The sequence below is a fragment of the Urtica dioica genome, chromosome 4 (genome assembly GCF_054948205.1).
Source record: "Urtica dioica subsp. dioica isolate 48M chromosome 4, U.dioica_male_clone48M_v1_H2, whole genome shotgun sequence".
Classification (NCBI taxonomy): Eukaryota; Viridiplantae; Streptophyta; class Magnoliopsida; order Rosales; family Urticaceae; genus Urtica; species Urtica dioica.
The window spans coordinates 17,005,944-17,030,353 of NC_142759.1; the positions used below are offsets into that span (position 1 = coordinate 17,005,944).

At 39.4% G+C, this 24,410-nt stretch overlaps 1 pseudogene; it reads left to right on the top strand.

Annotated features, from left to right (window-relative positions):
- Nucleotides 1-8,698: 8,698 nt before the first annotated feature.
- LOC149400909 (leucine-rich repeat extensin-like protein 5 pseudogene) lies at nucleotides 8,699-12,101 on the top strand (annotated as a pseudogene).
- The last annotated feature ends 12,309 nt before the right edge of the window (nucleotides 12,102-24,410 follow it).

The following is a 24,410-nucleotide window of genomic DNA, read 5'->3' on the forward strand; positions in this document are numbered from 1 at the left end:
TTCTGGGACAAAAGTCCCAGTACCATATTTCCTAATATGGTTTTTTCCCATTTCCCATATGGTACCAAAAATACGGGAAATGGGATCCCGTGGAATCTCATATGGCCACCTTACTCAGGAGTTAATCTCGGCCAATTGGTGGGCCCATCCCAGTTCCTCTTTCCTGAGGTGTCCTGACCTCTGGCTTCCACGTGTCATACCTGATCAGCACAACTGGCACTGCCGGCTGGCAAATTTGGTCGTACCTCAATTCTCAATGGCTTCCGTTTCCCCGCGTGGCAATGTGGCCCCACACGTTCATTTGCTGACCTGGCATCTCGCCAAAGCATTTTTGAAGTCTCTGTTTTGCTTGGCGTTTATGAGCAAGTCATGTTGTTTGTTTGTAATTTGACAATTATATTTTTATTCCTACTCACCCTATTTTTTTTTGGGCATAAATGATTTTATTTTATACACTAAAATATCATTCACATCATCATTTAGTTGGAACTAGATTCGCCGTTTTTGGCTCCATTGGAAGCCAATAAAATAAGTTGTGTAACTACTAGAAGGTTGAGCAATACATAGACCAACCAAGATAATTTAATCATAAAATTTTCAGCCAAAAGTAAGTATATACATTTTCTTAGGTGATATATCCTAATCTTGAACCGAAAACTACAATAATGATTTGAATATTGTTGGATAATTAGGTATATTACGTATTTGATGGGTAATTATATATAGTGCCGAACAGTTTGTTAAAATTGTATACGTTGAAGTGGCAAGTTGGCATATATGCATGTTATGTGGGCATATCGAAATAATTATATTTAACAAAATTGTATTGTATTTTAGCACAAATAAACCATTTTCGGTGCATCACAGCTGTTCAAGAACAGTGTGATTTTGAACGCTTTGAATATGATGTATGCAATGCAATATAAGTTGATTTTTGTTACGAAACAAGTGGTCTGTTCTATTTTATTTTTCGTTTATATGTTATGAAAACGACCACAATCTTTGTATTTAACTTATGTACCTTGGCCTTAGGCATGATTGTTACTCCCAATGAAGAAGAGTCGTGGAATATTTTAGAAATAATATATATTTACATAAGTTGAGAGCTCAGCGTTCAGACAGATTTTTTAAAGTCAGTATCAACAGAAAATGGTATATAATATATATTTCTAGCTAACACAGATTTTTATTATTATTTTATTATTTCCCGTAAACTGAAAACAAAAAACTTTTAACTAATGGTGTTGCATGGAAAAACAAATCAAATTTTTATTTTCCTTCGAAAAGAAATAAATATACAACAGATTATCTATTTAGTAAAACAGGTCTACAATAATTATATGTCTTTGCATGGAATATCCTAGAATATCTACAAAAAACCATTCTAGAAAATCCGATTTATGTACCGTGATAAAAATTGGACGTTCTACAAAAACTTTCATATTATTGTAAAATCTTATACAACGGTTTTGAGCTTGTAGAATCCAAAAAATATAGTAGTGCAAATTGATAAATAAATAAATAAAAAACCAACACATTTAATTTTTTTGAACGAAGATGAAAACAAGTTTGCACAAATATTCCTAGAATAAGAATTGCGAGTTGTCAGTCTTTTAAAATAAGACATAAATTTTAATATTAATTTATATTACAAATTACGTTTTTTTTTTTTGGAGCTTTCGTTCTCTCGGAGTGTTTTTTCTTATACTAAGATCCACGTCATAGAAATTAATATGCATGGCTAGTGACTCGTGACAGGGTATCTTCTTGATGAAATTATCTCAATGGAATTATTCATATCTTACACTGATTTGCATATTGCAACTAGCAAATCCCAACCACAATTACTTATAACTCAATAGTCTATTATATATCTACTACTACATAACTAGACCTTATAATAATGGTGTGAAAATATAATGATCAAACATACATTAAAAAAATAGAACAAGTAACCAAACTCATTGACTAACCAGTAATCATTATGACACTTTCCGTATATATAAACAATACCGCGTACAAAGACTCTAACGGCTATACGCAACAGTTATAAATTAGCAATAGAATAAATGTATCACCATCAATTTATCATAGACTTTTTTTTTCTTCCATTCCCAAGCACTAATTACAATGACATTCCTATCTCTATAATTCCAACGATTATAACATGCTATGTTGACGCAACGCAAACATATACTTCTAAATTTTACACGCTTGCAAATATTGACAATAAAATTTCCTTTGGAATAATATGCTTGGTGAATTGCCATTACAACAATTAAAGAACATCTAGGTATAATTTTTTGAGAAAAAAAAAGAGAGAGAAGAGATGACTTTGTAGTTGCGTTATGAAACAGTCATTGCCTTAATCTGAATGAATTGGATGACTCGCACGCGCAAAAAATACGCTGGGACGCGGTGCACAATATGGAGAGCGTGGGCCACACCTTCGACCCCCGTTTTTTTATTTTTATTTTTTATATATATATATTTGTTTCGATTTTTAGTTTACATTATATTTGCAGCATTATGACATAATTTTCAAACTCCACCCAATAAAGCATATATGCATGGCAGAGGCAGGTGGTAGAAGTGGAACCAGGAGAGCTTAAACTTTAAAAAACTATATTTTTATGCCCCCTCCCTAAAAACAACGTTCTTAAGATTCAGAATAAATTCAAAGTTTTATTTAGTTATTGATTTTTTTTTTTGCGCGAATGGTAACTATTATTCACAACGTATGTACAATAAAATTTATTGAATAAATATTATCAACCATCTTATTTTTCGAATTAACTATTTTATGCATATACGTTATATAGTACTCTACCAACCGTTATCCTTTTAGACTAATACCTTGATATATTGCCGCCCGATTTCTTTTAAATGATTTTCAATTTTTTTTTTTTTATAAAAAAGAAAGAAATCAAACAAAGTAATGACTTTTCGTAAAACAAGAAACTAACTCCTAAACACGCGATTCTCACAAAAAATTATTTAAAAAATATCGCATTTCCATTTTGTCTCTTTGATGAGTGCATTTTATACGTACAAAACGCTCATTCTCAAGCATGAATCGAAGCGAATCCTTAAGTGTTTTTTTAATATCTTTTTTGTACTTTTCTTTGATTTTATAGGTACTTAATGTGCGTAAAGTGTTTTGGGAGCAATGAAGCAATTTTGGGATGATTTGAAAACTTTTCGGACGAGCTAGAGTTATTCAAGAAATATGGCGTCTTCTTTTGCATGATTTAGATTTTTAAGTGAAGATTTTGGATGAATTATTTCAACCATTGAATACAGTTTTCTCTTAAATTTCCAACGCATGTTAATTTGCTAAAATCGATGATCGGAGTAAGAAGTTACGATCGATTCAAAATCATTGCGCAGCTGTCCAATTTCGGCGCACCGTGGTGCCCAAAAATCATTGTTTTCCTCAATTTCTCGATTTTTAAGTATTTGACCCTAGGATCTCATTTAATGGTCCAAATGGCTATGCAAATCACTATTTATCCTATATAAACGAATTTAGGACCTCAAAAACACTTTTTTTCCTTTATTTTTAGTTTTTCATTAGTGTTTGGCTAACTTTTGAGAGCTTTTGGAAGAGGAAAAAAGTGGATTCTCAATGGAATTGACAACCCGACGAGTTCTCCTATTCCGAACTCATTCGTTCTTCTTTCTTCTCTTCTCTTATTTACTGTTCTTTGTTTATTGATGATCCTGAGCACCATTAGAAGCTGGATTTTATAGGGCTACGATGTAGCCCGAGCCGATACTTAATGCGTTGATGATTCTCTTATTCTTGTCTATTGCTCGTTCCAATATTGATTGCTTGATTATCGTCAATGCTTGTTGTTTAAAATTGATTAGCTACCTTTTGAATTATTCTATAGGATTTTTTTGCTACTCGAGAGATAGTAAATTTATCATGCTTTTGCTATAATCTTCATGATCGACCTAGGTTAGTAGAAAAGTCCAAGGGAGAGTGCAATCGTTTGAATTCTTGTTCTTGATGAGTGTAATTGTTTTAACAAAAAATTAGGAAAATAGCTAACTTACACGTTTAACATTGCTAAATAGCCAACGTTTGGTAAATCTTAGGTAAATAACCGTAAATAATGACGTGGCCTAATATATGGAGGTGGCCGTTTATCTAAAATTTACGTCTGTAAATAAATGAAAATAGCTATTTACCTAAGATTTACCAAATGTTGGCTATTTAGCAGTGTCAAATGTTTAAGTTGGCTATTTTCGTAATGGACCCTTGTTTTAATATGATTAGAGGCCGGGAGGATAACAATCTGTCAATTGCATAGGTTTGCTAGATCAAACGAGAAAGTCTAGTGAGTATGTTAGAAAGAGTGAAATTGGTAACATAGGAACGAGACAAAAATAGACAAAATAGGGATAGTCAACGTAGTCGGTTCATGGTGAAGTCGTAACCCCTTTTTCTCTTCGATTTAAACTCGTGTTTATTGTTTTCTTTATTTTATTTAGTTTCGTTAGTCGTTTAAGACCATCTTTTTCATTACTTTGGAATCAATTCACATAAAGCTAAAGAAATCGTTAGAATTGCTAGTCCTCGTGAGATCGATACTCGTAATTCAGGTACACTATATTACTTGAGCCACACGTGTACTTGTGTGTGTGATTTATTAGCAAGACTCTTCTTCGACAAAACCCATAAACACGAACCATAAAAAATTGAAGACGACGAATATGACGAGAACTAAAAAATGAAAGTCATAAATCCATGAATTAATTAACGATAATTAACTGTGCAGTTTTGAATGCATAACTAGAAAATCATAAACTCATAAACATATTAACAGTTCTTAGCTATGCAATTTTGAAAAAAAAAATCAGAAAAACCCAAACCGATTAACAATTATGAGCTATTATTAACTAATGCAATTAAGAAGATAAAATTAAGAATTGATTTTAACGATGCCATAAATCTCTTAGAAATAAGCATTTTGGTGATGATGTTTTCGCCTCTACACATTGCTAAATGTAACGATAATGAGAGAGAGAAAGAGAAATAAGAAATGTTAAAAGTATTTATTGAAACATAAATTTAAAGAATTATTGGATACTATTTGGTTTAAAAAAATGTTCAAAGGGGGTTGTTGTTACGTGTGTTGTTGGCTTATTTTTTACTGCAAGTTTGTTTGGCAAGATGTCTGACAACATGTTCCATGATAAGTTGAGATATATTTGCCTCTATATGCAAAACTGTATTTTTGGTAAGTTTCATGAATTGCCAGAATGTCTCGCCGAAGACTTTCTACTTTAGATCTCTTCGCGTGCATGGGTAAGAAAACCCTAGATCGAATTCTAGAGATGTTGACTACTATAAAAGCCAAGCACTTCCTCATTTATAGTCTTGAAGCATTCATCATACTTTTCGGGTTCTTAGACGTGAACGATCGCCGGACTGAGTAACTAATTGTGTGATGTGTGTAGTGTAATTCTCTAAACACGTTTCTAGACATTTGAGTATTAGAGAGTTGTTGGGTTTTTTGATTTCGTGATTGAAGCATTGACATTGAAGAATATCAAACACTGGGAGAGTGTTTGAGAGTGGAATTGAATGGATATCAGATTCAGGGGAGCCAGATTTGAAATTCACGGGTAGTAATAGGAAAATGACATTATGACAAGGTTTAGTTCATATAAGTCCATTATTGTACTATTAACTACTTATTGTTATAATGAATTTCTTTTCAACTGGGCACGCTGCCCTTTAGAATAGGTAACGGTTCACCGAACTGGGTTACCGTTCTTTGTGTCATTTATATTTACGCACTGTTTCTTTTATAATCCATCGTTTGCACCAGAACAGATGGCCGCACATATTGGCTCTACATTGTGTGCGACATCTTGTCTCTGACTAAAATTGAATTTTAAGGGTATAATTGGGATTGAAAATCTGATGAGATTGCGACGTAAGTGAGATCAGCTATTTGTTTTGACAATTTTTAAACGTTGGCTAAATTGAAAATCCAACGTTTGAAGTGGCTTAGTTGGTTAAATTTTTGAAACCTTGGTATTGCAATCTAGCCAACATTTCATTTAAGTTTCAAATGTAGCCACAAATGATGACGTGACTTTATTAGTCATTTAACAAACTAATACATTAACCTTTATTAAACTCGGCTGAATATAAACATGCAACCACTGTTTTGATCGCAGCCAAATAGTGCAGCTTTAATACACGTTAACTTTATCCAATTTACTCCATAATTTTCTTTTTTCCTTTTTGTAGTCCAATTAGTTGCGATATCAAGTTTTCTTGGGTTAATTTCAGTTAATTTTTGTGTATTTTACACGCGATAAGTTTTGGCTATCTGAAACGTTGGCTAGTAGATTTATGATTTATGTTATATAAGAGTATTTCCAATATTTTTTATTCGTTTATTTTTGTAAATGGCTTGATTACACAATATACCAAACATTGATCATATCCTTAAACCCATATTTGAAATTGACTACGTTACTAAAGTACTCTAATTTTTTCCTACATTAAATATTATTAACCCACTATCCTTTGTAATGATTAACGGCTATTAACTTTCATATTTAAGTTTTAACTCATTTTCCGTAGAATCTATCACACAACTATCTTTGATGCATTATGGCCTTCCGTTGAAGAGCCAACAACTATCCTTCATAAGTCGGTGTCAAGTTATGGAAATATTTAATTTATTTTGTCTATTGGATTTATTTTAACTACTATTTTAATTAATAAATAATCATATGAGCGTTGTAGATTTGTAGCAAAAACTAAACTATAAAATTGGAGAATAATCAATGAAAATTATATTTGACTTAAATATCCTTATATTAAGCATGTTATAATTAACAAAAAAATGTAAATAATTAAAAAATTCGACAATTAATGACAATTAATGTACCAATGGTGAACTCCGACGAAATTCTACAGTAGTAGACATGACTTTTCATCCAACACAATGGATCTATTTTTGAAGCTCTCATCGCCACGAATCCGTATGATTTGGAATTACTCAATTTCGAGTTCATATGAGGAAGATATAGATTTTTGAAGTTTTGATGAGAAAAAAAACTGTATGAGAGAGAAATTGACGAATCATTGTAAAGAAAAAAAGCTAGAAGGACAACATAGAAAATTTAAATGTTTTATTTAATTGTCACTTCATCTGTTTGGTTATTTTTTAATAAGTTTACAAATGATGGTTAAATCACAAACGTGATGTTTGGAATAACCTAGTAAGTTACAAAATTGTAATCATATGGTATTGTAATGAGTTTTTAACACTTTGTTCTAATTTATAATTATTTTTTTTATTTAAAAAATTAAAATTTAGCCATTCAAATTCTACCCTCATAATCATTAAACACCGATTCATTTTAGATTTGATTGATTTGTTAAAGCAAACATGACCCGGAAATTCGTCTTCTATGCAAAGTTTTGCAACTTACCTTTATTTATGATGTACAATACCGGTTAATTTATGCATAATTTTGATTACGGAGAACAAAAATTACAATTTTTATTTTAAAATTCAATTCTTACCAAATATTCGTAAACCTCGAGAGAAGGTAAGTAAGACTAACATGCATAATTAGTTAATTAAATAACATGTGATAATGTTTTTTTTAAACTAATATCCGAAATAGCGTTTTTAAGTTTTAATGTAAATATTGTTATTAAGTCATAAACAATCTCTGTTTTTTATGTTTTCATATTTTTCTGACAAATTTGTTTATTGTTCTATGTTCTATTTAAATTTATTAATTATATACTGTTTTAATTGAAAATAACTCTAAATAATAGTTACCGTTTAAAAAACACTATTTTAAAATGGTTTAATGTAACTTTTATAGTTGACAGGATAATGCAATTTCTCGGGCCTTAGTAGGAGTTAAATGACTCAAAGTGACATGGACAAACGTCCCAAATGGGCTTTTACCTAAAATCCAAATAAATCTAAAACGACCACCCCTTTCTTTAAATGTAAATGGAGTTAAGTTTGTGTACTTATTTTCCACCTCCATATACTTATCATATTCTCGTGAAAAATTCATAAATATTCTCATGATATCAACCGATATTTTGAAAATTTACAATAAGACACAAAAATGAAATAAAAGATGATAAAACTACGGGTTACGTACAGTCTTGACCGGTTTCTTCGGTCAACTCAACTTTGCCGGAATTTCGCTTGCACCGACTGACTTCTCTCCTTCACAACTTCGCTTTTTTCTTTTCAAATTTTATAGGATTTATTTATTTTACTCGGTCAAAAAAATTAGAGCCCCTTTAAAGGATTGTGCAATTTGGTTAATACTATTTATGACTTTTTGGTGGCCTTTATTATAAGTTTTTGCTTGTAAGAGTTGAATGAGAATTAGATTCAAAAGGCATATTTTAAGAAGGAAACCATCTACCCGGAATAGTCAAAGAAAAAAAAAATACAAAGAATGTAATTCTACAGCGATAGAAAAGCAAACTTGTATAATTATTCCTAAATAAATTTTATAGATAGTAATTATCGTTTGTATAAATTAAGAGCCATGAATTATGAGTCATACATTATGATAATGCATTAATGATAATTAAAAAATAAAATGTGGGGTACCATTCTCGGTAATAACAAAAGAGAATTAAAAAAAAAAGAAAAGAAAAACCCGCTCTAGAATTATAATAAAAAGAAAGGAAAAAAGAGAAGAGACAGAGAGAGAATGAGAGAGAGTGGTGGGCTTTGAGCTGTGATTTAGCTGTCTCTTTGACGTATAATTTTTCTCTCTCTATCAATACACTCTCTTTCTCACACATCTCCAAAATCCCTAGAAAAAACCCCTGCCTCTTCTCTCTACTCTCCACACTTGCATTCCAGCACCACCACTTTCTCTCTCTATCCACATTTTCAATTTCCAGATCTCAAATCGCAACGAAGAGAGAAACAGAGCCAAACAGAAGAAGAACTCACTTGCGTTTGCACTTTGCATTGCAGTGTCTCTCAACAAAACAACAACAAGAAGAAGAAGAGCTTTGGCGATTTCAGATGTCGCATGTGAGATGAAGAGTACTACGACGAGTCGTTTCATCTCCCTCTTCCTCCTCTCCGCCGCCTTCGTCGTTTCCTCGGCGGAGAGCCACGTGGTCGGCGATGGCCACCTCAGCGACGCCGAGACCCATTTCATCAGGCAGAGGCAGCTTCTGTACTACCGCGACGAGTTCGGCGACCGAGGCGAGCACGTCGACGTGGACCCTTCCCTGAGGTTCGAAAACGACAGGATCCGGGACGCCTACGTGGCACTCCAGGCCTGGAAGCAGGCCATCCTCTCCGATCCCCGCAACCTCACCGGCGACTGGGTCGGATCCGACGTCTGCGGCTACACCGGCGTCTTCTGCGCCCCGGCGCCCGACGATCCTTCCGTCAACACGGTCGCCGGAATCGACCTCAACCACGGCGACATCGCCGGATACCTACCGGAGGAGCTCGGCCTCCTCACGGATCTGGCATTGTTCCACATCAACTCCAACAGGTTCTGCGGCACGGTTCCGAAGAAGTTCGGGCGCCTCAAGATCCTGTTCGAGCTGGATCTGAGCAACAACAGGTTCGCCGGTAGGTTTCCGGCGGTGGTGCTGTCTCTCCCGGCGCTGAGGTTCCTGGATCTGAGGTTCAACGAGTTCGAAGGCAGCGTCCCGAGGGAGCTCTTCGACAGGCCTCTGGACGCCATCTTCATCAACCACAACAGGTTCGTCTTCGACCTCCCCGACAACTTCGGCAACTCGCCGGTCTCCGTCATCGTGGTCGCCAACAACAAGCTCCACGGCTGCGTTCCGGCGAGCATTGGCAACATGTCGAACCTCAACGAGATCATCCTCACCAACAACAACTTCCGGTCCTGCATCCCGCCGGAGATCGGAGGCCTCGACAACCTCACCGTCCTCGACCTCAGCTCCAACCAGCTGCTCGGCCCCATCCCGGACTCCTTCGGCGGTCTGAAGAGCGTGGAGCAGCTCAATGTGGCCCACAATCTCCTCTCCGGGAGCATTCCCGAGGCCATCTGCTCGCTCCCCAAGCTCGAGAATTTCACCTACTCTTACAACTTCTTCACTGGAGAGCCGCCTTCCTGCCTCGCTCTCCGCGGATTCGACGACCGCAGGAACTGCCTCGCCGGAAGACCCGCGCAGCGCTCCTCCGCCCAATGCAGGTCACGCCGCCCCCGCGTCGACTGCAAATCCTTCCGCTGCAAGCCTTTCGTGCCTTCTCTGCCTTCTCCGCCGCCGCCATCTCCGGTCTACACACCACCATCGCCGCCGCCGCCGTCTCCAGTCTACACACCACCATCGCCGCCGCCGCCATCTCCAGTCTACACACCACCATCGCCGCCACCGCCATCTCCAGTCTACACACCATCACCGCCACCGCCAGTGTATTCACCACCTCCACCACCTCCTTCACCGCCCCCGCCAGTGTACTCACCTCCACCGCCGCCACCATCACCACCTCCTACATCTCCCCCGCCACCACCTCCTCCGGTGTACTCACCTCCGCCGCCGCCGCCGTCTCCGCCTCCGCCATCACCACCACCACCGCCACCTCCGGTTTACTCTCCGCCACCACCGCCTCCTTCCCCACCACCGCCATCGCCACCGCCACCATCTCCGCCTCCACCAGTGTACTCTCCACCACCACCACCACCACCACCGCCACCAGTAGTGTACACGTCACCACCACCGCCAGTGTATTCATCACCTCCTCCTCCGCCTCAACCAACACCAAGCCCGCCCTACTGCGTACGGCCCCCACCGCCGCCGCCGCCGAATGCCTCGCCACCTCCGCCACCGCCAAGCCCATACTACTACTCATCTCCGCCGCCGCCATACTATTCGTCTCCTCCGCCACCGCCAAGTCCGTACTACTATTCATCTCCTCCGCCACCGCCTGTGCACCACTCACCACCACCGCCACACCACTACTCACCCCCGCCACCACCTCATCACTCGCCACCGCCGCCAGTGTACCATTACAACTCTCCTCCACCGCCAGTGCACCACTCACCACCGCCTCCGCCGCCGTGTATAGAGCCGCCGCCACCTCCTCCGCCATGTGTAGAATACTCACCGCCTCCGCCACCGCCACCGCCAGTGGTCTACAAGCCACCTCCATCTCCATCACCGCCGCCTCCTCCTGTTCACCATTCACCGCCGCCTCCTCCGGTGCACCATTCACCGCCGCCGCCGGTGCACCACAGCTCTCCGCCGCCGCCTGTGCCGTGCGAGACGCCACCGTCGTCGCCGCCGCCGGCACCGGTCTACGAAGGACCGTTGCCGCCGATATTCGGAGTCTCGTACGCCTCCCCTCCTCCTCCGCCTTTCTATTAATTCTTTTCGCCCTCTAACCTTCTCTCTATCTCTTTTTCTACTTCATCGTCATCACAGCCACCAAAAAACACCACCATACTTTCACATCACAAGATTTTAATGGCCGGGAAAAAAAAATATTTCTTATTTTTTTTTTCTTTCCTTTTTTCTTTTCATATTATTTTACCGACTTCTTCAATTAGTTCAATTTGTGCTTCATTACCAAAGGAAAAAAAAGAGTCCTCTTATCTCTTTTTTTTTTGGCCAATTCTCATCGCCTGGATGGAGGAGGAAGAAATAAATAAATTGTAGCGGTTTAGAGAGAAGGATTTCATGTGCACAGATTCAGGATTATCATATTCATTTGTAATACACAAAGAGAAGAGGTGTGAATTGAAGTGAAGTTAGAGAGGTTAGAGGGGAGAAAGGTCTCTCTCTCTCTCTCTCCCCCAAAGTATTTATTTGAATTGTAATGGATATTTGAGTCGTGGAAAATAAGAAAAAAATATGGCAGAGATGAAGAAAAAAAAGATTTAGGTTGCAGAGAATTTGTATGTATAGGGCATGAATGAATTTGGAGAACAATCATCATATTATTCCGGGGTTTGTGGGTTTTTGTTTTTATTTTTATTTTTTATTGTTATTATCTTTTCTTTCTTATTCTTCTTGTTTATCATATACAGTTTGTTTAGTCTTTTGTTCTTCCAATTGAAATAGTACAACATAAACCATTCTTACTTGTCTGTTGAGTTGAGTTGAGTTTGAGTTCATATTTATATCCTTATTAGAGTTCTTTTGAGTTTATTACATGTGGGTGTTATGTGATCTTGTGAAGATTGCTAGGTATTATTAGCAAATTCGTGCTTTGGGTTCAAACTTCAACTCTGATTCTTGAGTTTAGATAAAGTGAAAAAGATAAAGGTGTTGGTAAAATAATATTTGTGATTTTTGATTTTGTCAAGGTTCATTGGTCTTTCATCGCAAATCAGGCCTATAATTCCGGCCGAAGCTTGCACAATTTAAGTGACGATTATGCGATGACACGTGGCAAGTCATCGTCAACCTTTTACATTATTTTTCCGCTTTTTTTTTTTCTTTTTTTTTGGGAGTGCCAATATTTAATTAACGATCTTAATAGTCCAATTAGAATAATTAGATTGATGTGGTTTAGGGATTGTCACTCACACATCAAACCCAGCATGTGCATATCTATCTCCAAATATCGGGTTCGGAATTTTCGAAATTCAATTTCCGGGTTCATTTTACTATACGCAATCACGCTTGCTCAATTGAGATCTCTCTTTCGCTCGTGAAAAACTTAAAAAAAAAAGATCCAAATATATATATATATATATATATATATATATATATATATATTTCTATTTGCTCAAAATATTTTGTGTTTGACTTTTTTTTCATTTAATATTTGTGGCTCATATTTTTGTATTGGTTATCATCTTATAGTACGCGGTTATTATGTGACAACCGTTTTTGTTGTTGACTGTTGTCATTTTCCTTCCTTTGTGCCACTTTTTTTTTTTAAAATACCATCTCAATTTTGAAAAGGATTTATAAGCAAATGAAATCTTAAGATTTCCTATTATTTTTTTTCCCTTTTTCTTTTAGGCTTTCGCAATTACAGGATCTCGTTGTTGAAATTTCACCCTCAATACGTTTTCTTAATTCCTCGGCGCTTTAATCTGCTGATGATTTTCACTTTGAGTGATGTTGTGGTTAGGTTGTTATTAATAATAATCACTTTCAAATGTGCCCTTTTTTTCTTTGGTGGGGTAGGGAGGCAAATATCAGTAAATAGATTTGTTCACAACCAATAAAATCTATTAATAATCTAGCACCACAACCGATATTACAACTTTGCCCGGCACCTAAATTGAGCTTGAACCAAATCTCACACACTATTAACAAGCAAACTAATTTTAAAAGAATCTCTTTTTCATTTGCAAGCAACTGATCAACTACACTCATATCGTAGAATAAGTCAAGGCCCCAAAATAAAGTTGTGTATATGTCGAATTTAGATATTTATTTAACCAGCACCGACGATTCTTTTTCACCGTAGGGAAGTTAAGGCAAAAAATAAAGGTGAATAATTATTTCTTCAATTTTACCGTTTTGAAGAAAGTACACCATTGTTCACATGAAATGGCCTTCCTAGGTGGTTCTAAAATAGAAAAATTACCAACCAATAGGATTCTTGTGAAAGTTAGGGGTCATTTAATTTTTTTTAATTTTATGTTTTTTCTTTTCTTTTGTACACAAACTACTCAAGTCCTTTTCTGGCAGATAATTCGTTTCTGAAATCTTCTATTGCTCAAATGAAAGGAAATAAAAACATAAAACTTTTGGGCTTGGTTCGTCGCTGGACAAGGGCTGGGCGGGCCCTGGTTTCACCCCATCTAGGGCTGGAGCTCCGGCCCCGATGGCCGAGTCGTCAAAAGAGTACAAAAATGGGAAAAAACCGCCGGAGAACCCCCCGGTTGATAAGCACAGCGGGGTTGAGATACAGAGCGGGGAGACTAACCTTGCGGGTGACCCAGCCCACTCGGGCTCGGCGGAGATGGACGTGGAGGCAGGCACACCGGATAATGGGACCTCTCTCCACGGAAAGGGTGTGGATCCCGGCGACGAGCCTCCTCCGGCGACGCCAACGGCTGGGCCGCCGAGAAGGGGTGTGACTGATAACCCTCCCCGCCAGGAGAAGACCGCGACGCCTAGGGCTCAGGACAAATCGGAGTTACCTGGGGCTCCGGTGTCGAAGACCCACCTCGCTGCCGCTGTGCCGGGAAAGACTCCCAGATCTGACGCGATGGTTACAGATGGACGTCATGGCCAGGCGAGGAACAGTAATCAGCCGACGGTCTCTGAGGCGCTTCACCAAATTGGGGCAGGCAAGACTAAACCTAATCTAAAGGTTGATGGTTCTATGCCGAAATTAGGGGAAAAAGGAAACAACGGCTCTTTGGTGCAGAGTTCCCTTCCCGAAAAATCAGACGCGACAGCTGGCTCCTCAAAAGGGGCGTTCTCCTCTAATGCTGGGAAGGAGTTGGGCAAAATGGGCTTTATGGCCTTTTCGGCCAAGCCCATGTTGGGTAATGAAGGTCAAGCCCATGGTGATCAGTCCATTCGATTGGGCCACGGCATTCCTGGGCCGGCAGTTGCTGACAGGGCTGCCAAAGACTCCAAAAAAAGGCCTTTTGGGCTCAAATCTGGCCCACAAGGTGGGATAGAGGCCGGTCCTACTTGGGAGATGGCTAGAGAAGGTGCTGGCGGGCCGGGCAAAAGGAAATCGGGAGAGAGGGTCAGAATCGGGAACGTTAAGAAGATGGCTCGCATGTTTGAAGCCGGTGGAGAGGAGTCTAGCTTGGAAACCCCGACGAACCAGGTAAGTTCTCTTTCACCCTACTCTTTTTCTCTATCGAGTGACCAGGGGAGGGAGCAGGTTGAGGTTGTTGAGGCCTCGGTTTTGGGGCCGGGCTTGGGTTTGAGGATGGTTTCTAGTAACTTAGGAGTTTCTGACGGTTCAGATTTGACTAAGGATGATTTAGCTGAGAGAGCGGCGCCCCTCGAGAGTGAGGGCCGCCGAACGCGATGATAGGCGTTATTTGGAACGTCCAGGGGTTGGGCAACCCCGGGACGAGGTCAGCCCTCCTCGCTCACGTTAAAGATCATTGTCCCGATTTTATTTTTCTATCGGAGACTAGACTACGGCGTGAAGGGGCTGAAAGGGTGAGAGTGTTGTTGGGTTTCGAGGGTTGTATGACTGTGGACTGTCTTGGTAGGAGTGGAGGCTTGATGTTACTTTGGAAAGAGCCTGTGAGATTCCTACTCGGGACGTTTTTGAGATACCACATTGAGGGAGATCTGGTTAGTGAGTTAGGTGAGAGTTGGAGATTTGTGGGGATCTACGGGGATCCGGTGTGCTCCCAGAGGAGGCATACTTGGGAGCTCCTCCGTCGCCTCCGGAGTTCTTGCACGGGTCCTTGGTTAGTTGGGGGCGACATGAACGAAGTTGCCTCCAACTCTGAGATTAGAGGGGGTAGAGACAGAGGTCCCGGCCAGTTATCAGCTTTCTGAGATGATTTTGGATTGCGACATCCATGACTTAGGTTACGTGGGAGACCCTTTCACTTGGCGCAGAGGAGGTATAGAGGAGCGTCTGGATAGATGCCTTGCGAGTCGCGAGTGGAGCGATCTCTTCCCTTCGGCCACTGTTCGACACTTGAGGTTCTGGAGTTCGGACCACAGACCTCTTCTCCTGCTTACGGCGGGTTCCAGAGATCGCCGGAGGAGCAGGAGGCCGAGGCGTTTCTTCTTTGAGGAGTCATGGATTGGTGAGCCTGAGTGCGACGAGCGGATCCGTAGAGCTTGGGGGACGGGCCAGAGTGGTGATCAGAACCCGAGTTTTGCTGATGCGATCAGCCAGTGCAGACAGAGCCTCTCCCGCTGGGGTGGAGCGAGGAACAGAGAAATCAGAGTCAGGATCGAGAATCAGAAGAAGATCGTTGAGCTTGCGGGACGCTCGGGCCCGGATTTTTGTATGGATCTCTTCAGACGGGAGGAGAGACAGCTTGACGCTTTAGTTGAGAGGGAGGAGCAGTACTGGAGACAGCGGAGCAGAATGTCCTGGATGCGGTGCGGGGACAAGAACATGAAGCTTTTTCACCGCAAGGCTTCTGCTAGGAGAAAGAGGAACGCCATTAGAGGTTTAGAGGACGAGCACGGGGTTTGGCATAGTGGAGACACTGAGATTGAGAGGATCGTCTCCGGTTACTTTGGTGATATTTTCTCTTCGGCGAGGCCTACCTCGCACAGCATTGAGTTAGTTTCTGCGGGCGTACAGCCTAAGATCTCGGAGGCTTTGAACGCCGAGTTAGAGCGCCCCTTTGAGCCAGGGGAGGTGAAAACTGCGCTTTTCTCGATGGATGCGATCAAGGCCCCCGGAAGCGACGGCTTTCCTGCGATCTTCTACCAGAGATATTGGGACGTAGTTGGCGAGTCGGTCCTGACGACATGCCTTGGGATCCTCAACGACGGAAATGAGGTGGCCTCCATTAATGATACTGTGGTCACCCTCATCCCCAAAGTTGAGGACCCGAGGCGAGTCAGCGACTTCAGACCGATTAGCCTGTGCAATGTGATCTATAAGATAGTGGCCAAGTGCTTGGTCAACCGTCTTAAGATCACTATGCACGAAGCTATTTCTGAGTCCCAGAGCGCCTTCGTTGGAGGTAGACTTATCTTCGATAATGTCATGGTTGGATTCGAGGCTCTCCATACGATGAAGCGGAAACGCTTCGGAAATGGATTGTGTGCGTCTCTCAAACTTGACATGGCAAAAGCTTTCGACAGGGTTGAGTGGGCCTACCTTGAGTCGATGATGTTGAGACTGGGTTACAGCACGCGGTGGGTGCACCTTATCATGAGATGCGTCACCTCAGTCAGGTTTGCTTTTAACATCAACGGCTCCACCCGAGGCAGTGTGACTCCCTTCAGAGGCCTCCGTCAGGGTGACCCTCTTTCTCCATTTTTATTCCTCTTCTGCTCTGAGGGCCTCTCGAGCCTCTTTCGAGCTAGCGAGGATGCCGGAGCGCTCTCAGGCGTCCGCTTCCGAGATCTTCACGTGTCTCACCTTCTCTTCGCGGATGATAGCCTGGTCTTCTGTCGTGCGACTCCCGACGAATGTGAGAGGGTCACAGACATTTTACGGACTTACTCTGAGGCCTCGGGCCAGTTGGTGAACTTTCAAAAGTCCGATGTCTGCTTCGGCACGGAGGTCAGTGACGAAGAGGGTGAGGCTTTGGCTCAGATCCTAGGTGTTAGGAAGACGGAGTGCCATAAGCGATACCTGGGCCTTCCCGCGTTTACTGGTCGGAGGACGACAGAGCTCTTTGGGTTTGTGAGAGACCGTGTCTGGGATAGGATTAAGAGCTGGAACGGTATCTCCCTCTCGCAGGCTGGCAGAGAGGTTCTCATTAAGTCCGTCCTCCAATCTATCCCCAGCTACGTGGCCTCATGCCACAAGATCCCGCTTCGTTTGATTAGGGACATCCACTCGGCGATTGCCAGATTCTGGTGGGGGGGTGGTACGACGACGAGGAAAATCCACTGGTGCAAGTGGGAGGACCTTACACGCCACAAGTCAGTGGGAGGGATGGGTTTTAGAGATCTGGAGAAGTCCAACCAAGCCCTTCTGGCTAAGAGTATCTGGAGACTGCTCAGGAGACCGGATAGTCTGGTGGGCCGGGTTTATAGACTAAGCTACTTCCCCGATGGAGATATTATGTCGGCTCTTCCAGGCTCGTGCAGTTCTTCCATTTGGCGCAGTCTTCTTTGGGGACGCGAGATCATTCAGTCTGGTTCGAGATGGCGGATCGGGGACGGAGAGTCCGTGCTGGTCATGGGCGACAGTTGGGTTCCCAGGGACAGACCTGCCACAACCTGGATTGACCCCCCTTGGATTCCCCCTGATATGCGGGTAGCCGAGCTTATGAGACCCGACGGTTGTTGGGACGTTGATCTTATTACTGCTATGTTCGGGGCGGAGGACGCTGAGGCGATCTTGAGCATCCCGTGTGGTGGAGGGGGCATTCCTGACGTGCTTCGCTGGCATTTCACTGAGAACGGAGAGTACTCCGTCAAGAGCGGCTACCGTGTTGCGATGGCGAGAGCCAGTACCCCGGCCGCCAGCTCTTCAGATCCGACGGTCATGGAGAGGTGGTGGACGAAGTTCTGGCAGCTGAGAGCCCCTCCCAAGGTGAAACTCTTCTGTTGGCGAGTCTGTTTAGGCCAGATCCCGGCCAGAGCAGTCTTAGCCAAGAAGAAGATCACCTCCGACGACAGCTGCCCGGTCTGTCAGGAGGCGAGAGAGACTGTTTTCCACGCGTTTTGGGGTTGCAGGTGGAGCAGGAGAGTCTGGAAAGAGGTGGGCTTCGGCCACATTCTTCCGCCTTTCAGAGACGGCGATGTCTTCGACGCTATCCTCAGAGCGACAGAGAGCCTTGAGGTTCGTTTTCATGAGCTTTTCATTTCTATTATTTGGGAACTTTGGAACCACAGGAACAATGTCTTAGCCGGGAGATCAGCTTGGAGCCAGCCACAGCTAGTCCAGTGGACGGTGAGTTTCCTCGAGGAGTACAGAGCGACTGCGATCGAGGTGACTCCGACGAGCTCGAGGGTGACTATGACCCACAGATGGACCCCCCCTAGGGACGGGACCCTCTCGATTAACGTCGACGCGGCTCTCGCTCGCGACCGTGGAGGCTTCGGTGTCGGTTGCATAGTTCGAGACCACTCCGGAGAGGTGATCGCCTCGCAGACGCTTTTCCTGGCTAGGGGGTTCTCCCCCCAGCTTGCGGAAGCGTATGCTGTCCTCCAGGGCATAGAGCTAGCGCGCAGCGTCGGCGGCAGGAGAGCGGAGATCCAGTCTGACTGCTTAGGGGTGGTGAGGATGATTGATGGAGGTGTGACGCCTGCGACAGAGCTTGGGACGATCTTGCACCGCATCTTCAGAGAGGTGAGGGAGCTTGAGGGTTTTCGCATTATGCATATTTCTCGCCTTTGTAATGTTGCTGCGCATAATCTAGCGCGTTATGCGGTCAACCATCACTCGTCCTCGACCTGGCTGGGTTTAGTCCCGCCATGTTCGGAAGAGGCCATTAGGGCCGATGATCGCGAGTTGAGGTCCCGCACGGCCTCCTAGGGCCCTGTTTGTTTGAGCTTATTTCTGTTTTCTTTACCGTTGGTTCCTGTTTCTTTCTTATCTTTGTAACCACGGTTTTCCTCCGCCATACGTGAGGGCTTTTATGATATTCCGTGGCACCGACCACGTTTCCTCAAAAAAAAAAAAAAAAAAAAAAACATAAAACTTTTGGTAGGGAATTTTCAAGACCAATGTATCTGTGTCTGTTTCCACTTTCTATTTTTACAACAACAAAAAAAATAGCACACATGTACAGAGATACTGTATTTTTTTTTTTTGAAGGCACAGAGATACTGTATTAAGATAGAGAAAACCCTAGCTTTCTATATTCTAAAAAAGAAAAATAATTTTTCCTTTTCATAAGCACCAAATTTGAGCTTGTAAAATTGTGATTAAATTCCCATAAACATTAAATAAAATTGATTGTATTTCTCGAAAATTTCTTTCATTTTATGCAATAAAATTATGTGTAGTTCCGACTTCGATTTAGGTCACAAACTCCACCAGAAAGTTGCATTCTTCTATTGAAAAAAAAAAAAAATGCTTTGGTGTTGTCGTTTTCTTATCTTAGTGTGAAAAATAAGACGCAAAGTTAACCCACCATAAAAAGATATGGATGTTAATGAATGGACCCTCACTTCACATGGGCATGTTGAAGGCTTTTCGCGTCATTTATGAATAATCGTCATTTTAAATTTTAATGTAACAAGTTGGTTGACTTGTTTTTTCATTATCTCAAATGTTAGACAACTATCATTTAATTAGGGCTCTATGTACAGCCTGTGTTTAGGTCAAATATATAAATGCAATTTTTCCAAAGTGATATTGACCCCATTCTCAACAAATAGTAATTGATATATAGAAATAAAATAAAATAAAAAGCTATATAAATTAGAAAATAATATGTTATTTATTATCGATGTTAGTAATTATTTTATTAGTATATGTATTGAAACTAATCACGTAAACGAATAAATAATAAATACAAGTCTACTAGTTATATCATAAATATATTCATTTTATCGAAACTAATAATTTAACTTTTTTATATTTCTATTAACGCTCGTACAGTTATAGAATCCCATATACCACAAATGAACTTTATTCTTAGTGCCTGTGGAATATTCAAGTCCCATAAACAATTAACACAAGCAAGGAAAAAAAGTAAAACATACATGCAATCCACTAGCAAAATGTTGCCATTTACATTTTGGAAATAATTCTTATAACAGAGACTTCTTTTTTCTTTATATATTTATTCATTTTTTTTAACTCAGAAAGTGGAAAAATGAGTACTAATTATATATGTGAAGACCAGGATATAGTTTATATTATAATTATACCAGTTGACAAATTAAGCAAGATTGCCGAAAATTCTCTATTTCATGTGCAACTTACGTAATCAAAGGCATAGTTTAAGAAGCTACAGATAAATCCCTACATACATTCACACACACATACATACATACATACACACACGCGTGCATTTGTATATATATATATATACAAAAAATTAGAAAAATAGCCAACTTAAACGTTTGATATTGCTAAATAGCCAAGGTTTTGTAAATATTAGGTAAATAGCCATAAATGATGACGTGGCTTAATATGGCAGTGGCTATTTACTTGATATTTACGTTTGTAAATATATAAAAATGGCTATTTACCTAATATTTACAAAACCTTGGCTATTTAGCAATTCTTAACGTTTAAGTTGACTATTTTGCTAAATTACCCATATATATATATATATATATATAATATAATCATATATACATATACACAATAATATTAACTAACAGGCATTCCATAAATTTCATGCCCCAAGGCCCCATGTGAAACAAGGCCCCAAAATTTCGAAAAAATTACCTCAAATATCGTATTTTAAAACTAATTCTGATAATACTTAGATAGTTGTTTTTATTCCGAGAATACCTTATTTAATTCTAAGAATATCTCGTTTATGTTTTACTCTTGTTTAAACTTGCTTCAAGTGTGATAATTACAGTAGGTATCTTATTTTTAAAATACAATATATCAATTTTCATTCTTTTTCTAATAATATATTTTTCTATTATAACAACATCTTAGTTTCCAATTTTTTTTTTCTCTTATTAAGCAGTGTTTTAAATAATTTTACCATATTCAAACTAAAAAAATTGTGATTTGAAATTAATAAGATAAAAAAAGGCCAAAAGACAAAAAAATATTACTTTCATGTTAATTATTTTTTTATTTTTTTGTGATGATTGGAAGAAAAAAAAAATTAGGCCCCTTTTTTTTCTTCGCCCAGGGCCCCCGATTTAGTTTAGCCGGCTCTGCATGTTTCTTGTATACGGTAGTAATTTTATGAGAGCAAGATAGTAAAATAAAATAATTATGAGGTAGAGATATAATGATGAAATGGGTACAAGATTACTTTGTAAGAAAAGTGGTTTACATTGTGGAGAATATTATAATGTGAGTTTTTGTTATTCAAATAATAAAATAGTATTAATAAGGTAGTCTTAAAGTCGCTAACTACCACGTCATCAATATGATAAAATAAAATTAGGTAATTAGTCAATTAAAACGTTTGAGATTGCTATATAACCAACGTTTCGCAAATCTTAGGTAAATAGCCACAAACATAACGTGACATTCCTAGTTTGTCTTTTCATTTAAATAAAATTGTGAGGTATTTAAGTCAATATATGCATGTAAATACATGGACGTGGCTATTACGAAACGTTGGCAATATAGCAATGTGAAACTATAAATATGCCTATACACCTAATGAAGCCTAAAATAAAGGGGCACTTAGTCTATAATTTTGTATGAGGACCTCATAACGGTCGAGCAGCAACCAAGCCCTAAGATAAGAGACATATACGACAGCTAAAAGAGCTCGCTCGAAGGAAGAAACAACAAAACATCGATAAATCTCATAACAAGAGAAGCTCGCTCAAAGGAAGCATCAGGCCAGGAACGATCAAGATCTATAATGGAGAATATGTTATACAAGATAAATGGAGCTCTTTGATATATATATATATATATATATATATATATATATATATATATATATATATATAAAACAAAACCCTGATTTTACTATTCATAATACAGTAATCCCATATTTTTCTTAAAATTCCCAAAATACCTATTTTAAGTTTTAAAATTACATAAGTAACCGTATAACAAAATTCCAGAAACAACTTTAAAAAATGAAAAATTCTAGAAACAACTCTAAAAAGCGAAAATTCAAAAAATAACTCTAAAAATGAAAATTCCCTAAACTAACTTTAAAACGATAACAATTATTAGCCGATTAATAGTTTTATAATTCAAATTACTTATGATCAGTACAATTATTGAAAACTAATGAACATATAAGTAATGATGTTGGTTAATCATAATTTTTGTGTTGCTAAAAAAAAATTGTGTTCATAATTACAACTTACTATTTCTAATTTTTTTTTTATATCTGAGTTATTATTTAATTAAAATAGTTTAAATATATATTAAAAGTGGTAAAAAAAATGCAAACATTTACATATGACAAGTGATAACCAATAATTGCAAACCGTTCACATTATTATCTAAATTAAAATTTATCAAGCCTCCCGGGCAACGCCGGAGCCTATTTCTTGTATATATATATATATATATATATATATATATATATATATATATATATATATGATAAATGAAGCTTGTTCCCGTACATTTAGAAATTTATAAATTTTAAGATCACCCTCAAATAAAAGAGACTGTTCTTTTGTTATCAAAGAGAGAAAAGTAAACAGAAGTCCTCCAATTCATAATTCAATATCCTAGCTTCCTTAATTTGAATGAGTAATAATTGAATGAGAGATGAGTACTAACAACCCAAATTCACATGTTAGCACAAATATACTTTTACGCCGGAATACTATCTATGTAAACTCCTCTAAATTTTTTCCTTACTTATATATATTCATTGAGATTCGAGACACCTTAAATCTAGAAGGTCCGAGCCATTGAAGTTCTAAAAGATGAGCCTAAATAGGCCGATCATCAACATGGTGAATATTGACTCTCAAATCTTGAGGGGCCGATATCCATATACAAAAAGGAACTCTTCGTAAATGAGAATAACTAGATGGGTCTTTACAATTATGTCTCTAAGAAGGTGTACGTGCAAGAAATGTGATGAAAATCTCTTTATTGCCGTATATTTTTTGTGTCTTCATAGAGATACTCTATGCAAACAAAGAAATGTGTTGAAGATCTCTTTCTTGCCCTATATAAACTTGAATGTCTTGAAGATCCCTAGAAAGAAATCACATATAGAAATATATTACGAAAATGCATTAGTGAATCTATATCATATTATCTAAGTCTTAACGTCTTTTATAGTTTCTTTAGGCAATATAAACAACAATTCTCTATGTATTATATACTTCTGATTTATAAAAAAATGTTATATACTTAAGGTTTTATAAAATTAATATTATAAAGTATTGAGCATGTATGGCTCGTCATTAACTCACCGAAGTTCTCGTTGACGTTCTAGTCGCATTCTCAAACCACGAACAACATCAAGAAGTTCAACAACCGAATTCTCTCTCTCCCCTCGTCCAATATGCACAAAATTGATTAAATCTTTCTCAATTTTTTCAATTACTAAAAAATCGAATATGCTTCCGTCCCAGCTCCAACATATTCATATCAACCTCCAAGTTTCCCCCGAGAGTTATCCCAATTCACCCCAGTCTCCCCTTATGTTCCACCACAACATCAATATTTCACACAACAATCTCCACAACATCTTCCACCACCTCAACATCCTTATACCTCACCACCACATCTATACAAAGATGCTTACATGGTATATCAAGAACAACTTTATAGATTTCAACAATAGTCACATCCTCAACCTCCACCACCTACAGGTCCTCCACCACAAGATCCACTAAGTCAACAAAACCCATAAGAGAAAGAAAACCCACAAAATCTCCAACCTCCATAACCAAAGAAAAAAAAAATTATGTTCCAAAATTCTTAAATTTTTTTACTTAGACAAAGAGACAAAAGTCTATTTCATGTCTGCTAGGTTTAATGTAGCGCTAACGTATAATAGTTGGTCGAAAACGTAAAAATGGACTACATGAGTGTTGTAGTTCATAACATAGATGCTTGTTAAAACTTAAACAAGCAGATCATAGTTTTTAAGAGAATAAAGGGTAGTCACACCGCAGATGCCATCTTAGGAATCCTTCTAGAAGTTATAGAAGAGAGGAACATACGCGAGAAAATTATTTCTATAACCTTTGACAACGCCATAAACAACGACATGATTAGAGG